Consider the following 14,251-nt stretch of genomic DNA (forward strand, 5'->3'; position numbering starts at 1 on the left):
TCAGGTCGATTAACTGATGCAGTAAAGTTGATGTAACACCATGTAATTCGTAAAAATGCTATTCATCAATATTCATGAAATGAGCAACTTGAACTGAATTAACTTTTTTGAATTAGTGATGATGGATAGAACATGCTTTTGTGTAAAGTGTTAAGGAATTTATTCCAGTAATAAATCTAATAAGTCTAAATATCTATTATATGTTACAGTAAAAAAAAAAATCTGATTAAAATCCAGATTTTACATTAAGATTTAATCCAGATTAAAATCTAAGTAAAGCAAATCACGTGTCAGCAAGAATTGACTGGAATGGCTCAGAAGGAAGTTCATAATATGATAAAGGCATAACAGGTGACTGCATAAACAGTCTGGTAAATAAAACAAAACAAAAACTGAGGCCTGGTTTCACAGACAAGGCTTAAAACTAGTCTCAGACTAAAATGCATGTTTGAGCTGTTTTAACTGAAAGCAACTTGCACTAACATATCTTAAAATATGTGTGTACCATTCTTTTGTCTCAAGATGCACACCAGTAAGGATTTTTTTTTTTTTTTTTACCTTAAATTTAAAAAATATTCTTGAATGTCCACATTTAACCACTGGCTTAATCCAAGCCCTGCCAGTGAAACTAAATCTACTAGTTTTAAACTAGTAGACTAAACTAGTAGACTAAGACTAAACTAGTCTTATTTAGATTATTATTCCAAATGTGACTTTAATCATAATGGGGTCCTATAATATTTATTCTAACCTTGATCTTTTGAAATAAAAATCATTTTCTGTCATGCAGCAGGGATAATTGTAACATTTTTCTCATTAATTCAGATCATGTTTAGCCTGAAACTTTGCCTCAAAGATTTGTTATGTTATTACCCATGCCAATTAAACTTATATCATATAATGTAACTTATAACTGGAAAGTACACAAAAGACAGTGTTGAATTCAACCCCTCGGTTGCTAAAATGAGAAATTTATATCGCAATCCATGTAAACATGGCTGTTGATGCATCTGTATTTTCTCCACAACATTCTCTCTCTCTCTCTCTCTCTCTCTCTCTCTCTCTCTCTCTCTCTCTCTCTCTCTCTCTCTCTCTCTCTCTCTCTCTCTCTCTCTCTCTCTCTCTCTCTCTCTCTCTCTTCAGACTCTTTTATTTGATTTGCGTAAAACACATCCTGCTGAAATTACATCCACATGCGACTGCAGGCTCTGACGCTCTGGCACAAAGCTCAACACCACCACACCACCACCACCAACAAAAAAACACACTAACTACCGGTATAACCGATAGTTTAAAATCTTGTTGTCCTTCAACTACAGATCTGCTTGATGTTTTTGTTCATGATTATTAGATTACTATAGCCTCTGAAAAAATAAAAAAAAAAAAAATCTTAGCGCTGTCAATGATCTGGCAACCAAGGCGTGTGTTAGCGAGCTAATGATAGTAATGCTAGGTGAGGTAACATGCAGGATCGTATGTTGAAAGCATTTTTCCTCCTTTACTTCTCTCTGATGGCATATTTAGCCTACGGTAACGAGTGGCTACGTTTTCACTTCTTCTGAAAAGCAGGGATTAACAAGTTAAAAGGTTATGGCGTTAGTCAACATTTGCCTTTCAGCTCACCTCAATCACTCAAGACTGTAATTATCTAACATTGTGTCTGACCTCTGGCACCGTGCTCGTCTCCATTCATCCACCTTTCAAACCGGAATACCATCTTTCCCCCATTCTTTCTCTCTCCAATTCTGTGTGAAATATGCCTTAGTTAATTTCATTATATGGTAAATGTTGTCATAAAATATTTAACTGGTCACTATATCCTGCGCTCTGAGCAGTCTTTGTTTATTTGACTTGAATGATGAATCGTAAAATGTTTAACTCAAAGAGATGCCCAGCACTGCTGCGTCGTAGAGCAGGACTGTTGTCTCTTGATAAAAGTGTTTTTGAGGCAATTATTGATAAAAACACTCTAACTGCCACAACAACAAAAAATGTTTGGGGCCAGTCAAATTTCCAGTCAATTTTAGAATACCAGTCAAGTATGATACTAATGCACAAATGAGATTTTAGCCATGGATATTCTGGACATTCTCATGAGGGCTGCGTCGAAAAGTTTCGAAGGACGCAATCTCAGGTGGGAAGGAATCAAGGCACATCCAAATCCATTGTTAGCTTCACTTGTCTCCAGAGATACCTTCATCTGATCGATTTTTGAAGGCAGCATATAGATGTATCCTTCGCTGCCTTTGATAACCCACAATCCTATGCGTTTCATTCAGTGACAGCTAAATGGAAAGTTCACCCAAAACTGAAAATTACCCAATGATTTACTCACCCTCAAGCCATCCTAGGTGTATATGACATTCTTCTTTCAGACGGATACAATATGAGTTATATTAAAAGCTGACTCTTTCAAGCTTTAATGGCAATGAATGAAAACCTAAAAATTGAAGCCCAAAAAAGTGCATCCATCCATTATAAAAATAATCCACACAGCTCTAGGGGGATAATGAAGAATGTCTTCTGAAGTGAATAGATGGGTTTTTGAAAAAAATAAAATCCAAGAAAAATAGCTTCCAACGAACCGCCTTCTGTATTCAAACTTACAGAAAAAGCTTAACTGCCACGACAATGACGTCAGACTTAATGTAAAAAAAAACACACATTACGCTGACATCGGACATAGCATTATTATTTTGAACTGCAAGAGGCACTACACTTTCTTTGTAAGTTAAAAAGTGAGGTAACTTTGCACGCAAACAGTCATGCAGAGTCATTGCCTGCTGTAAAGGGCAGTGAGGCAACAAGTTTGTGCCTACATTTTCGGATGCAGCCATGGTGTTTTATCGTGGCATGCATTCAAAACAATAATTAAGAGTTCCCATGTATGCTTGTTGATTGCTTTTCCTTATTCTGCTCAAATATAAGATACATACACACACACACACACACACACACACACACACACACACACACATATATATATGTATATATATATATATATATATATATATATATATATATATATATATATATATATATATATATATATATATATATATATATATATATATATATAAGAAAACACTTAATTTGTCAATTTTATGTGAAGTAACTGAAAATATTATAGGCAAAGGATTTGAATCCATAAACTTCTCAATGCTTATATGCAGTATGCTTGCAGGTCACAAATCCAACTGCTGTTGAATTGCATTTACAATATAGATGGAGTGTAAAGAGTCTTATACTACAGGGTTGTTGAATGCTTGAATCTGATTGGCTGACGAACGTTCCAAAGCGTGCAATCATTTTCAGGGAAACGCACGGCAAAAGTAGTTTAAGGCAGGTCTTGACTACATTTCATATCACTTCACCAAATTATTTCAGTTATTCCAAATGTATTTACATTCGACAACAGCAAAATAACCATAACCCACAACGACACTCGCCAAGAAAATAAATATGGCACAAAATAAGACAACAACAATTTATTAGTTTTTTCCCCTACAAAGTTACATTTATGTATTAAAAACACATCTTCTCTTTCTCCCGCTCTACCACTCAAACACACACATACAGTATGTATGTACACACTTGCACAGAAATGTGTTGCCAGCGCTGCTCTGACAATTTTATCAGAAAAATAGTTTAGCAATTTAAAAGATAGGCTACATGACATTTCTCACAGGTAATAATATTGTTCTTACAGTTTCATATTAGTAGATGTTTCTGCCGAACACAGCACAGACTGAGGTAATTCACATTCTCTCTCTCTCTCTCTCTCTCTCTCTCTCTCTCTCTCTCTCTCTCTCTCTCTCTCTCTCTCTCTCTCTCTCTCTCTCTCTCTCTCTCTTATTATTGAAAAATAAGGCAAATAATGCATTATTTTTCTAATAATTCAACGCCCTGGAGTCAATTATCCCATACATATCTAATGTATGACATTAATTCTGACTTCTGTAATTAACTCATTAAAAATGAACATGTGACGTTGATGTGACAATTTAGAGTAACAATAGTTTTACAAACAGCATACACAAAGTTGTCCTGCTCTTGTTTATTGAGTAAGAGCTGTTATTTTTGAACAGATGAGCATTTTGGCGATTACCAGAAAATACCAGATGGGATGTGGTAAAACACTGCAAGTGAACGTGCTAAACATGTCATAATATTTGTGGTTTATTTCTGACACAATGGAAATATGTGATGCTGTAAATAACCTGACATATGTTGTGCCATGCATGTTGGATTAAAACATTACCACAGCCTTTTTTTTTTTTTTTTTTTTGCGACATAGTTGCGCTAGCTAGCCAGTGGCCTGAGGAAATCACAACAGCAAAAACTTCAGACATGGAACACTGGATGTATGCCTGCCTGTGGTTAGCCATGGAAGTGGCCGCAGTGTCCGTCTCACGGCCCCTGACCAGCTGTCCTCGTTCCTTTGCTGGGTCGAGGGAAACGCTCCTTCAGACCAGCAGGTACAAGGAACGTTTCCTGCAGGATTGCAGGGCAGCTGCTATTGCTCCGGTCTGGAGCTCTTGACCCACTTACACTCATCTTTTCTTTCATTTTAAACACAGAGGAACACCACTCTATACCCTCGCCTTCTCTGGCTGCCTAAACATGCCTCTTGCCCGCTGAAGATTAATGTTTCAGTCCTGACCCTGCTGGGCAGCTGACTACAGGAGAATAGATGGGTCAGAGAAGCCAGGCTTGGTGACGGAGATGGGTTGCTTACCTCAGAGAGCCCCAGAGCTCGGCGGTATGGTTCTCCTGTCAGCTCCCAGTGAAGAGAGAACTCCCGTTCATAACTCAAGTTCTTTTAGCCCAGCTCCTGAACTCTCATGCCCACGGGGCCCTCAGTGGACTCCTCAGGTCCAGAACTGTGTGAGAGAGGGGTCAGAGAATGGTTCAGTGTGTCAGGTGAAACTGTTGTGTTTCAACATGAGTGAGTAGTTTGGGCTTATCAGTAAAGCTGTCAGAGGCATTTGCTGCTGTTTGCGTCTTGGCTTTGGGCAAGTGTTTATAAAGTTTCATATAGATTTAATGTATCTGTCTATGACCACCCATTTAGCAGGGTGGTGTAGTTAACATTTACCATTTGAAATCTGAGATAGTGCCAACACAAGAAATTTAGCTTTTTCGTAAACCCAATATATCCAACACATGTGGAATAGTAATGCCATTAAACACAGCAGCTTTAAAAGACACTGGAATCATATACAATGAAAACAGTTTGGTGTATAATTAATCATTTATAATTGTTATAATTAATAACAATTTTCAATTAGAAATTACTAGTACATTTCACAAATAATTACAAATAAACAAGTAACAGATTGAATTTACATTTACACATTAAATGTTGAAGTAAAAAGACTGAAATTTTATTTTCTTGTAAAATATATATATATATATATATATTTTAATTACAATTTTCAACAAAAAAAGTTACAACATAGTTATGTGCTACTTAAACCATCACAATCACTTTGCACATGTAATTCGATTTTTTTTTTTTTAAATCGCAATTGCAAATTATGCATTACACAAATATAGGGTATAAAATAATTGTATTCTCCTTTATTTAATTTACATTGCAGTTCTGATGCCTCTAACAAACTGTGATGGGCAACATCATGACTATGATGTGAAAAAAAACGGTATGCTTGAGCATTCTGTCTTTTTTAAGCTCTCATTTACCTGTTTTTGATTCATTTACATGTATTTGGTTTATGTTACGTTAATATTTAATTCAAACCACAGGGGAGTTTGTTTGGATGGAAGCATTCACACTTTTTCAAATTGTGTGTTCTCCTGCTGCTGTTTTGACGTCTCACAAGTTCTCAGCCATCGCACATACCAGCACACTCCTGAATACTTAATCACTTACACATATATTTTTTAACTCTTACCCCGGCCACCATTGATGATATTTTTTATCATTTATGATTAGGGGTTTAACGATACACCAATGCCACGGTTCGGTTCAGTTCATTTCACGGTTTTAGAGCCATGGTCCGGTTCTGTTTGATGTGGAGTCAGAGTTAATGGCAGCTGCACCAGGAAGACACAAGATTCACTTAATAATAACAACAATAATTTAACTTATAAACTTTATCTTTAGAGCAGTTAGTGTGACGGAGAGACTGAGGCGTTCGGATCCATCTGCAGTATTTTGTTAATACAGAAAACAGGGGCATTCCAAGAAACGTACGTCAAACAGGCATAGGTCAGAGGCTGGCGGCTTAGGTTCAAAAACAATATCAAAGTCCAAGTCAAAAATACAAGAGCAAACACAAGAGATAAGCTAGAGACAGCGTGTAGGTAAATCAAGACTTCACAACTGAACAAAGAACATAGCAGTCCATATAAAGGTGAGCTGAGGGTACACAGGTGATAATGATGCAGAGATAATGAGGTTAATAGGAGCAGGCAGTCCTAATACGCAGGAGAGAGGGATCTGGTGAAACCAGGAGGAGGCGCAGTCGAGCCTTCCATGCATCTACTGCGGGGAGGTCGGATGGCTCCCCAGCCCACGGGAAGAGAGGAGGCTGGAACCCTAGGACACATTGAAAAGGGGTTAGACCCGTGGCAGGTTTTACCAGAGAATTCTGGGCATACTCCGCCCAGGCCAGAAAGCGACTCCAGTCCTGCTGATTCTGATGGCAGTACGTTCTCAGAAAACGAATCAAATCCTGATTGAGACGTTCGACCTGCCCGTTGTCCTGGGGATGGTAACCAGACGTTAAACTGACATTGATATTGAGCTTGCCACACAACGCTCTCCAGACACGGGAGGTAAACTGAGGCCCACGGTCTGAGACAATGTCCTCGGGCAGACCAAAGAGCCGGAACACCTGGTTGAAAAGAGCCTCCGCTGTCTGTAAGGCCGTGGGCAGACCGGTCAGGGGTATAAAATGGCAGGACTTAGAGAAGCGATCCACCACGGAGAGGATGGTGGTAAACCCCTGGGACGGAGGGAGATCAGTCACAAAATCCACTGCGATGTGCGACCAGGGACGCTGTGGTACTGGCAGAGGTTGTAATAGTCCAGCTGGTTTGAGATGAGAGGATTTCACTGTGTTACAGACAGAGCATTGATGAATGAACTTTATGACGTCCGACTGGATAGAAGTCCACCAAAAGCGATTGGCCACTAATTGTAGGGTGGCTGCAATACCTGGGTGACCAGCGCTGGGAGTGCAGTGAACCCATTGAAGCACACGGTGGCGGAGCCCAGGCGGAACAAAATTTGAGGGCTTGGATTCCTCACCAGGACCGTCAAACTGTCGGGACAGAGCATCCGCTTTGCCATTCTGAGAGCCTGGCCTGTAGGTGATCTTAAAGTCGAATCTGGAGAAAAATAGAGACCAACGAGCCTGACGAGCGTTAAGGCGCTTGGCTGACCTAATATATTCAAGATTTCTGTGATCAGTGAGTTCCGTAAAAGGCTGATGAGCTCCCTCCAGCCAGTGCCTCCATTCCTCAAAGGCGGTCTTCATTGCCAGCAATTCGCGATCCCCCACATCATAGTTGCGTTCTGCAGAGGTAAACTTGCGAGAATAAAAGGCACATGGGAACATTTTTGCAGGTTTATCCCACCGCTGCGACAGGACAGCCCCCACTCCTGTGTTAGACGCATCCACCTCCACGATGAACTCCCTCTCCGGGTCCGGGTGACGGAGAATAGGAGCAGAAGTGAATCTCTCCTTGAGCTGGGCAAAAGCCACGGTGCAATCCGCTGTCCACTTGAAATATTTTCCCCCTCCACGAAGCAGAGAGGTGAGAGGCGCTACAATGATGCTGAAGTTGTGGATAAATCTGCGGTAAAAATTGGCAAAGCCCAAAAAGCGTTGCAGCTCTTTCACCGAGGTCGGTTGGGGCCAATTCACCACGGCTTTGACCTTGCGGTCATCCATCAGGACGCCCTCCGCACTGATGATGTAGCCCAGGAAGGAGATACTTGTCTGGTGAAACTCACACTTGGAGAGCTTGGCATAAAGCTTGTTCTCAATCAGGCGCGTGAGGACCGCCCGGACATCCTGGATATGCTCCTCGAGGGAATCAGAAAAAATCAGAATATCATCAATATAGACAATCACTTTCTGCTGTAACATGTCCCGGAAAACCTCATTTATAAACGCTTGAAAAACTGACGGACTATTGGAAAGGCCGAACGGCATTACCCGATATTCATAGTGCCCAGATGTAGTAGAGAACGCGGTTTTCCACTCATCACCCCTCCGTATGCGAATCAGGTTGTAAGCGTTCCTTAAGTCCAGCTTGGTGAAGTAGCGGGCAGTGCGGAGCATCTCCAGGGCTGCAGGAACTAACGGGAGAGGATAGCGATATTTCACCGTCACTTCGTTCAGGCCACGATAATCAATACAAGGCCGAAGACCCCCATCTTTCTTCTTGACAAAAAAGAATCTGGCGGAGGCCGGAGAGGTAGAGGGAGTAATGAAACCTTTAGCCAGCTGTTCCTCAATGTACGCCCTCATGGTCTCCGTTTCAGGTTGTGACAGCGGGTAAACCCTTCCGCGTGGAGGCACCGCTCCCGGCAAAAGCTCAATCGCACAGTCGCCAGCCCGGTGAGCGGGAAGATGAGAAGCCTCAGTCTCACTGAAAGCCAGAGCTAGGTCATGATATTCGGGGGGAATTTTCTGAAACTCAACTCCCTTGAGGGAAGCCCTGTGGGGTTCAGTACCTGGGACAGCGACCATGCAGTGGCTCTGACAGCCTGTGGACCACCGGGAAATCCTCCCTTCAGACCAAGAGATTTGGGGGTTATGTCTCTCCAGCCAGGGAAGCCCCAAGATAACAGGATGCATGGGTGAGTGAATCGTGAATAACTGGATGATTTCAGAATGCTGCCTCCCGACACTAAGCGTGAGAGGTTGCGTGGTGTATTGCACCTCTCCTGCCCCCAGGGGGCGTCCATCGAGCGCTTCCACGGTTACCCCAGAGTCACATGCGAGGAGAGAAACATGGTGAGCCCTTGCGAAGGCAAGATCGATGAAGTTCCCAGCAGCACCAGAATCAATTAAAGCTTTTACGTTTAGAATTTGTCCGTTAAACTTCAAAGAACTATTCACCTCAAACAATCTAGAAGTGTACTTGGGACTCACCGCAGGAGAATTCTTGAGCACAGGATTGACCGGCCAAGTGGCTCTCAGATGTCCCGAGTCTCCACAATACATGCAGAGATTATTACGGCGTCTCCTCTCTCGCTCCGCCATGGAGAGACGTGTGTAACCAATCTGCATGGGCTCCGGCTCCGCGTTGGGGAAAGCACCCTCGACTGAGCTGGGTCTGAGAGGTGTGCGTCGGGAGCGAATCAGGTTGTCGAGGCGGATGGCGAGCTCCATTAGTTGATTCAAGGATTTCCCGTCGTCGCGGCATGCCAGCTCTCCCTGGAGATCCGGGTTCAATCCCTTGCGGTAACAAAAGTTTGAGAGGTCCCTCCTTCCATCGAGTCTGGGCTGCCAGGGTCCGAAACGAGAGTGTGTAGTCCGCTGCAGTAGAGTTTCCCTGACGCAACGTGAGCAGTAGTTCTCCTGGATCCCTTCCTCCCGCAGAATGTTCAAACACCTCTCTAAATTGGGTTAAAAACTCATTATAAGAGGGAAAGGAGAGCTGACCTCCATACCAGTGTGCAGTAGCCCACTCCAGAGCCCGGCCGGTGAGTAGGAAACATATGAAGGATACGCGGCTTGCATCCGTGGTGTAGGACTGTGTCTGCTGGTCAAAATACAAGCTGCACTGCAACAGAAATCCCTTACAGGCGAAATGTGAGCCATCAAATTTTTCGGGAAGGGATAATTTAGGGTGGTTGGAATTGTTACTCACGGCCGGTGGAACGGAAGCCGGTGCGGTAGGATTCGGAGCTTGATCTTCGGCCGCGCTCGGCGAGGAGAGGGCTCGGACAGATCTCACAAGCTCTTCCGTTAGAGGTTAGTTTCACCAGCTGCTGTTGATTAGTAGTAAGTACCTTAGCTTGAGCAGAAACCTCGGAGGCCAGGCGAAGGAAATCTGCTTGATCCTGTTGTGGTGAAGTCTTCTGTGACGGAGATATTGAGGCGTTCGGATCCATCTGCAGTATTTTATTAATACAGAAAACAGGGGCAATCCAAGAAACGTAGGTCAAACAGGCATAGGTCAGAGGCTGGCGGCTTAGGTTCAAAAACGATATCAAAGTCCAAGTCAAAAATACAAGAGCAAACACAAGAGATAAGCTAGAGACAGCGTGTAGGTAAATCAAGACTTCACAACTGAACAAAGAACATAGCAGTCCATATAAAGGTGAGCTGAGGGTACACAGGTGATAATGATGCAGAGATAATGAGGTTAATAGGAGCAGGCAGTCCTAATACGCAGGAGAGAGGGATCTGGTGAAACCAGGAGGAGGCGCAGTCGAGCCTTCTGTGACAGTTAGCAAACCTGAGTAAACTAAAATTAAATAAATGTCTCCACAGTAGACTAGTCTAGACTACAAAAAAGCAAATGTATTCCACAATTAATGACCACACACATATTCCACTTTAGCCTTACATACATTGTATGAATAATACTGATGAATAAATAGGCCTATACGTTAAAGCTATTAAACAGCGGTTTTTGATACAATAAAGTAGCCACCCCACTAATTTAAAAATAATACAAAATAACAAAGTGAAAATAAAGTTTATGGATATAGAAATACCATGGAATACACAATACCAACACAGGACATCATACCTGCAAGTAAATCCTTCCCAGCTCACAAACGGCGTTGGATGATTTATTGGTACTATACTTTTATTTCTTGATCATACGTTGCATGATCGTAGTTTCTCTTGCGCTTGGATGAAATGATATATATCGCGCGCCGCGGCGTTTGCGCGTACAGTTGAAGAGTGTGCGCTCTGTGACAGGACATGAAAGTTCGGTTTCAAGGTGAGAGATACTTTTTATTTCGTAACAAGCTACAAAAAGGACACTGACTTAGAGCCTTACAACATATCACACTGAATCGGAAACACGTTCTTCTTAGGCAACCACTCAGAACCATACAGGCCTGTATATTTATTTATACCTTATGCTCAGCGACCAAAACCAGTTGAGAAACATTGCTGTAGAGAACACCCTCTCGCTGGGACTCCAAAATAGCATTTAGCTAACCTGGCTAAATGGGGAAACTTTCTGTGTTTAGGTGTGTTCGACATTGGCTGCGGCTGGATGCATGCGATCGGCGAGAGTAGCCACGTGCAGGTGGGGAGGAGCTGCAAACGGAGACGTAAAGTCGGACACTTTCTGCTTCCCGCAGTGACGCTCGCGCTGTGTTCGCAAACTTTATCACAGCTGAAGTTAAATAAATGCAATATTTCTCAAATACACAGATGTTTCAAATGATATTTTCATTCAATACTTTATGTACTGCTTAATAAAGCGTCTATTTGGACAAGATTAAAGTTCAACATATAAATCTAAACTACCAATTAAGTGTTGTCAACGGTTTTTATCAGTTTTAGTTTGATAAACATGACAATATAACATCGCGACTACATGAAAAGAGGTTTAATGTTATAAATAAATGATTTGTGAGCATTAGCTTAACAGGGTTTTAGAATAACACGAAACACACTTGATCGGTGAATCCGGCCAATCGTAAATTAGCTGTGTCCTCATCAGAGCTTGTGCATCCTGCTGCAGCCACCCAAGGGGGTAATCTAGCACTCTGAAAGCGTTCCACCCATAGGGGTGGCCATTGCTAACCAAGCCATCACCTGCTGTTAGCATCCCATTGACTCCCATTGATTTTTGAGTCATTTTGACAGTGAATAACTTTACATCTGAGGCGTTTAAAGACTCCATTTGTCCATTGTTTATTTATAAAGGAACACGCCAATGCATAAAAGGCTCTATTACCTTGTATCTAACACTATCGCCCAGTAGAAGCTGATTTTGTAAAACATAGGCTAACGATTGCGTCATAACCAACGCGACTCTGTCGCACAGTAGAGAAATTACCGTATAGACAGGAGAAGACACTCAGAAGCAATCTTTTACTGTCTATGAGACAGTCGGGGGGACGTGGAGACATAAAGTCTGATAAAGTCAAAGGGGGAAGAATGGGGAGAAGCCAATAGTGAGGCAAAAGCAATGGGAGAAAATATTTAAACAGCGTGATTCAGATTTCACTTTCCACAACTACTAGAAGACTTACAACTGTCAGACAGGCTGCTTGCGTGACGTCACATCTACGTCGTCAAGCTCAGTCTGAGCCTGCGCAGTACTCTCAGCCATCAGGAATATGAGTGCCTCTAATTGACCTCATCTTCCGCCATTGACGTCTATGGGAACGCTCTGTCCATTTCTTTTACTGTCTATGCAGCCACCATAGACAGTAAAAGAAATGGACACAGGGACCCCATAGACTTCGAAAACTGCGAATTGTGAAGTCAATTAGAAGCACTCACTTCCTGATGGCTGATCGAACTGCGCAGACAGGCTCACCGTGGAGATCCACTTTTGCGACACGGATGAAGCGTGATGTTGTGACGCTTCCCGTCATTTGTGCGTTCAAATCGGTTCAAATGCAGCGCTGCCTTCCCGGAATGCTATGCGGGCGCATTAGTCGCTTGACGTCACCCATAGGAATAAAGTGGAGTGCGGCGCGACAGAAGTGTTGCACAGACAATCTGCACCTTTAGACTGAGCTTGACAACGTAGATGTGACGTAAGCAACCTGTCTGACAGTTGTAATTCTTCTAGTAGTTGTGGAAAGTGAAATCTGAATCATGTTTAAATGTTTTGTCCCGTTGCTTTTGGCTCACTATCTACTTCTCCCCATTCTTCTCCCTTGACTTTATCGGACTTTATGTCTCCACGTCCCCACGACTGTCTGACAGACAGGAAAAGATTGCCTGCGAGCGTCTCCTCCTGTCTATACGGTAATTTCTCAACTGTGCGACAGAGTCGTGTTGGTTATGATGCAACCGTTAGCCTATTTTTACAAAAACAGCTTCTACGGGGCGATAGTGTAAGATACGCCACCATGCCACCACAAAGTTGTAAATGTCAGTGAAGTTCAGGATTTTTTTTAAAGGGGTCATACACTGGTACATGTACTTTTTCAAGCTGATTGTATTGAAATGTGTGTTGGCAGTGCCTGTACACAACAATCCTATAATGATAAAAATCCATGAAGAATTTTTAAAAAAAAATTTATTATCTCATATATTTTCTCCTGTCTCAATTCATGCCGTCAAACCCCTCCCACGATTGTTGATTGACAAGCAGCGTTTCACCTCAGACCCGCCCTGAGTGAGCTCTGTCATCATCACATCCGCCATTGTTGATGCGCTGGAGCAGAATGGCGTCTAAGCAATTTTGTTGTTCTTTTCTTGGGTGTAATAATGAACACAGCAGTCATTTTGATGTTCCTAAATCCGAACCGCTGAATACACAGTGGCTGAGTTTTGTTTTCGTCAATGCTTTTATGTTTGTACGAATTGCGAAGCATTTTTCACCAGACTTCATTATAACCAAGGGTCAGTATAAAGCAGGTTTTGCCAAGAACCTGCTTTATACTGACCCTTGGTTATAAAGTAATTTGTGAGGCTTGTCCACGGACCCAATGGACATCACTGTTCCGAGCTTGACACGGATTTGATAATAGCTTGTAATTTTCTCACTCAAACCACAGCCAACCTGCTGCTGCTTTTGCTTTAAGAGGGAAACACTGCCCATAACTGCTTGTCTAGGATATTTAATTCTCCATAAGAATTCATAATAGCACATTATTAGCAAAAAGGAGCTAGCAAAAGATCCAGTGTGTATGCAGCGGCCATTGTTTGTCCAGGTATTGAGTTCATTAACACACGCGTCTCTAATAGGGCTGTGCAATATATCGAAATTATCGAAATATCGCAAATGTACATATCGCAATGGCACGCAATATCTGAATGATTTTAATAGGTACTTTAACATTGTTAAAAGTGTACATTTTCGGTGGACGCATATAGCAGAGAATCCACAGGGCACATGACTGTTACTTATGTGATTTGTTTCATGTTAAAAAGAGTTACAAAATGCAAAAAAATGCGAAAACAACTCCTTGCAGCACTGTCTGACACACACACACACACACACACACACACACACACACACACACACACACACACACACACACACCGAAACGTGCACGGAAGTCGTCCACCCCTAGTTCAGGAGTCTTTGTTTACCTGGATGTTCTTGATGTTAAGTT

Source organism: Pseudorasbora parva, chromosome 24 (genome assembly GCF_024679245.1).
Source record: "Pseudorasbora parva isolate DD20220531a chromosome 24, ASM2467924v1, whole genome shotgun sequence".
Classification (NCBI taxonomy): domain Eukaryota; kingdom Metazoa; phylum Chordata; class Actinopteri; order Cypriniformes; family Gobionidae; genus Pseudorasbora; species Pseudorasbora parva.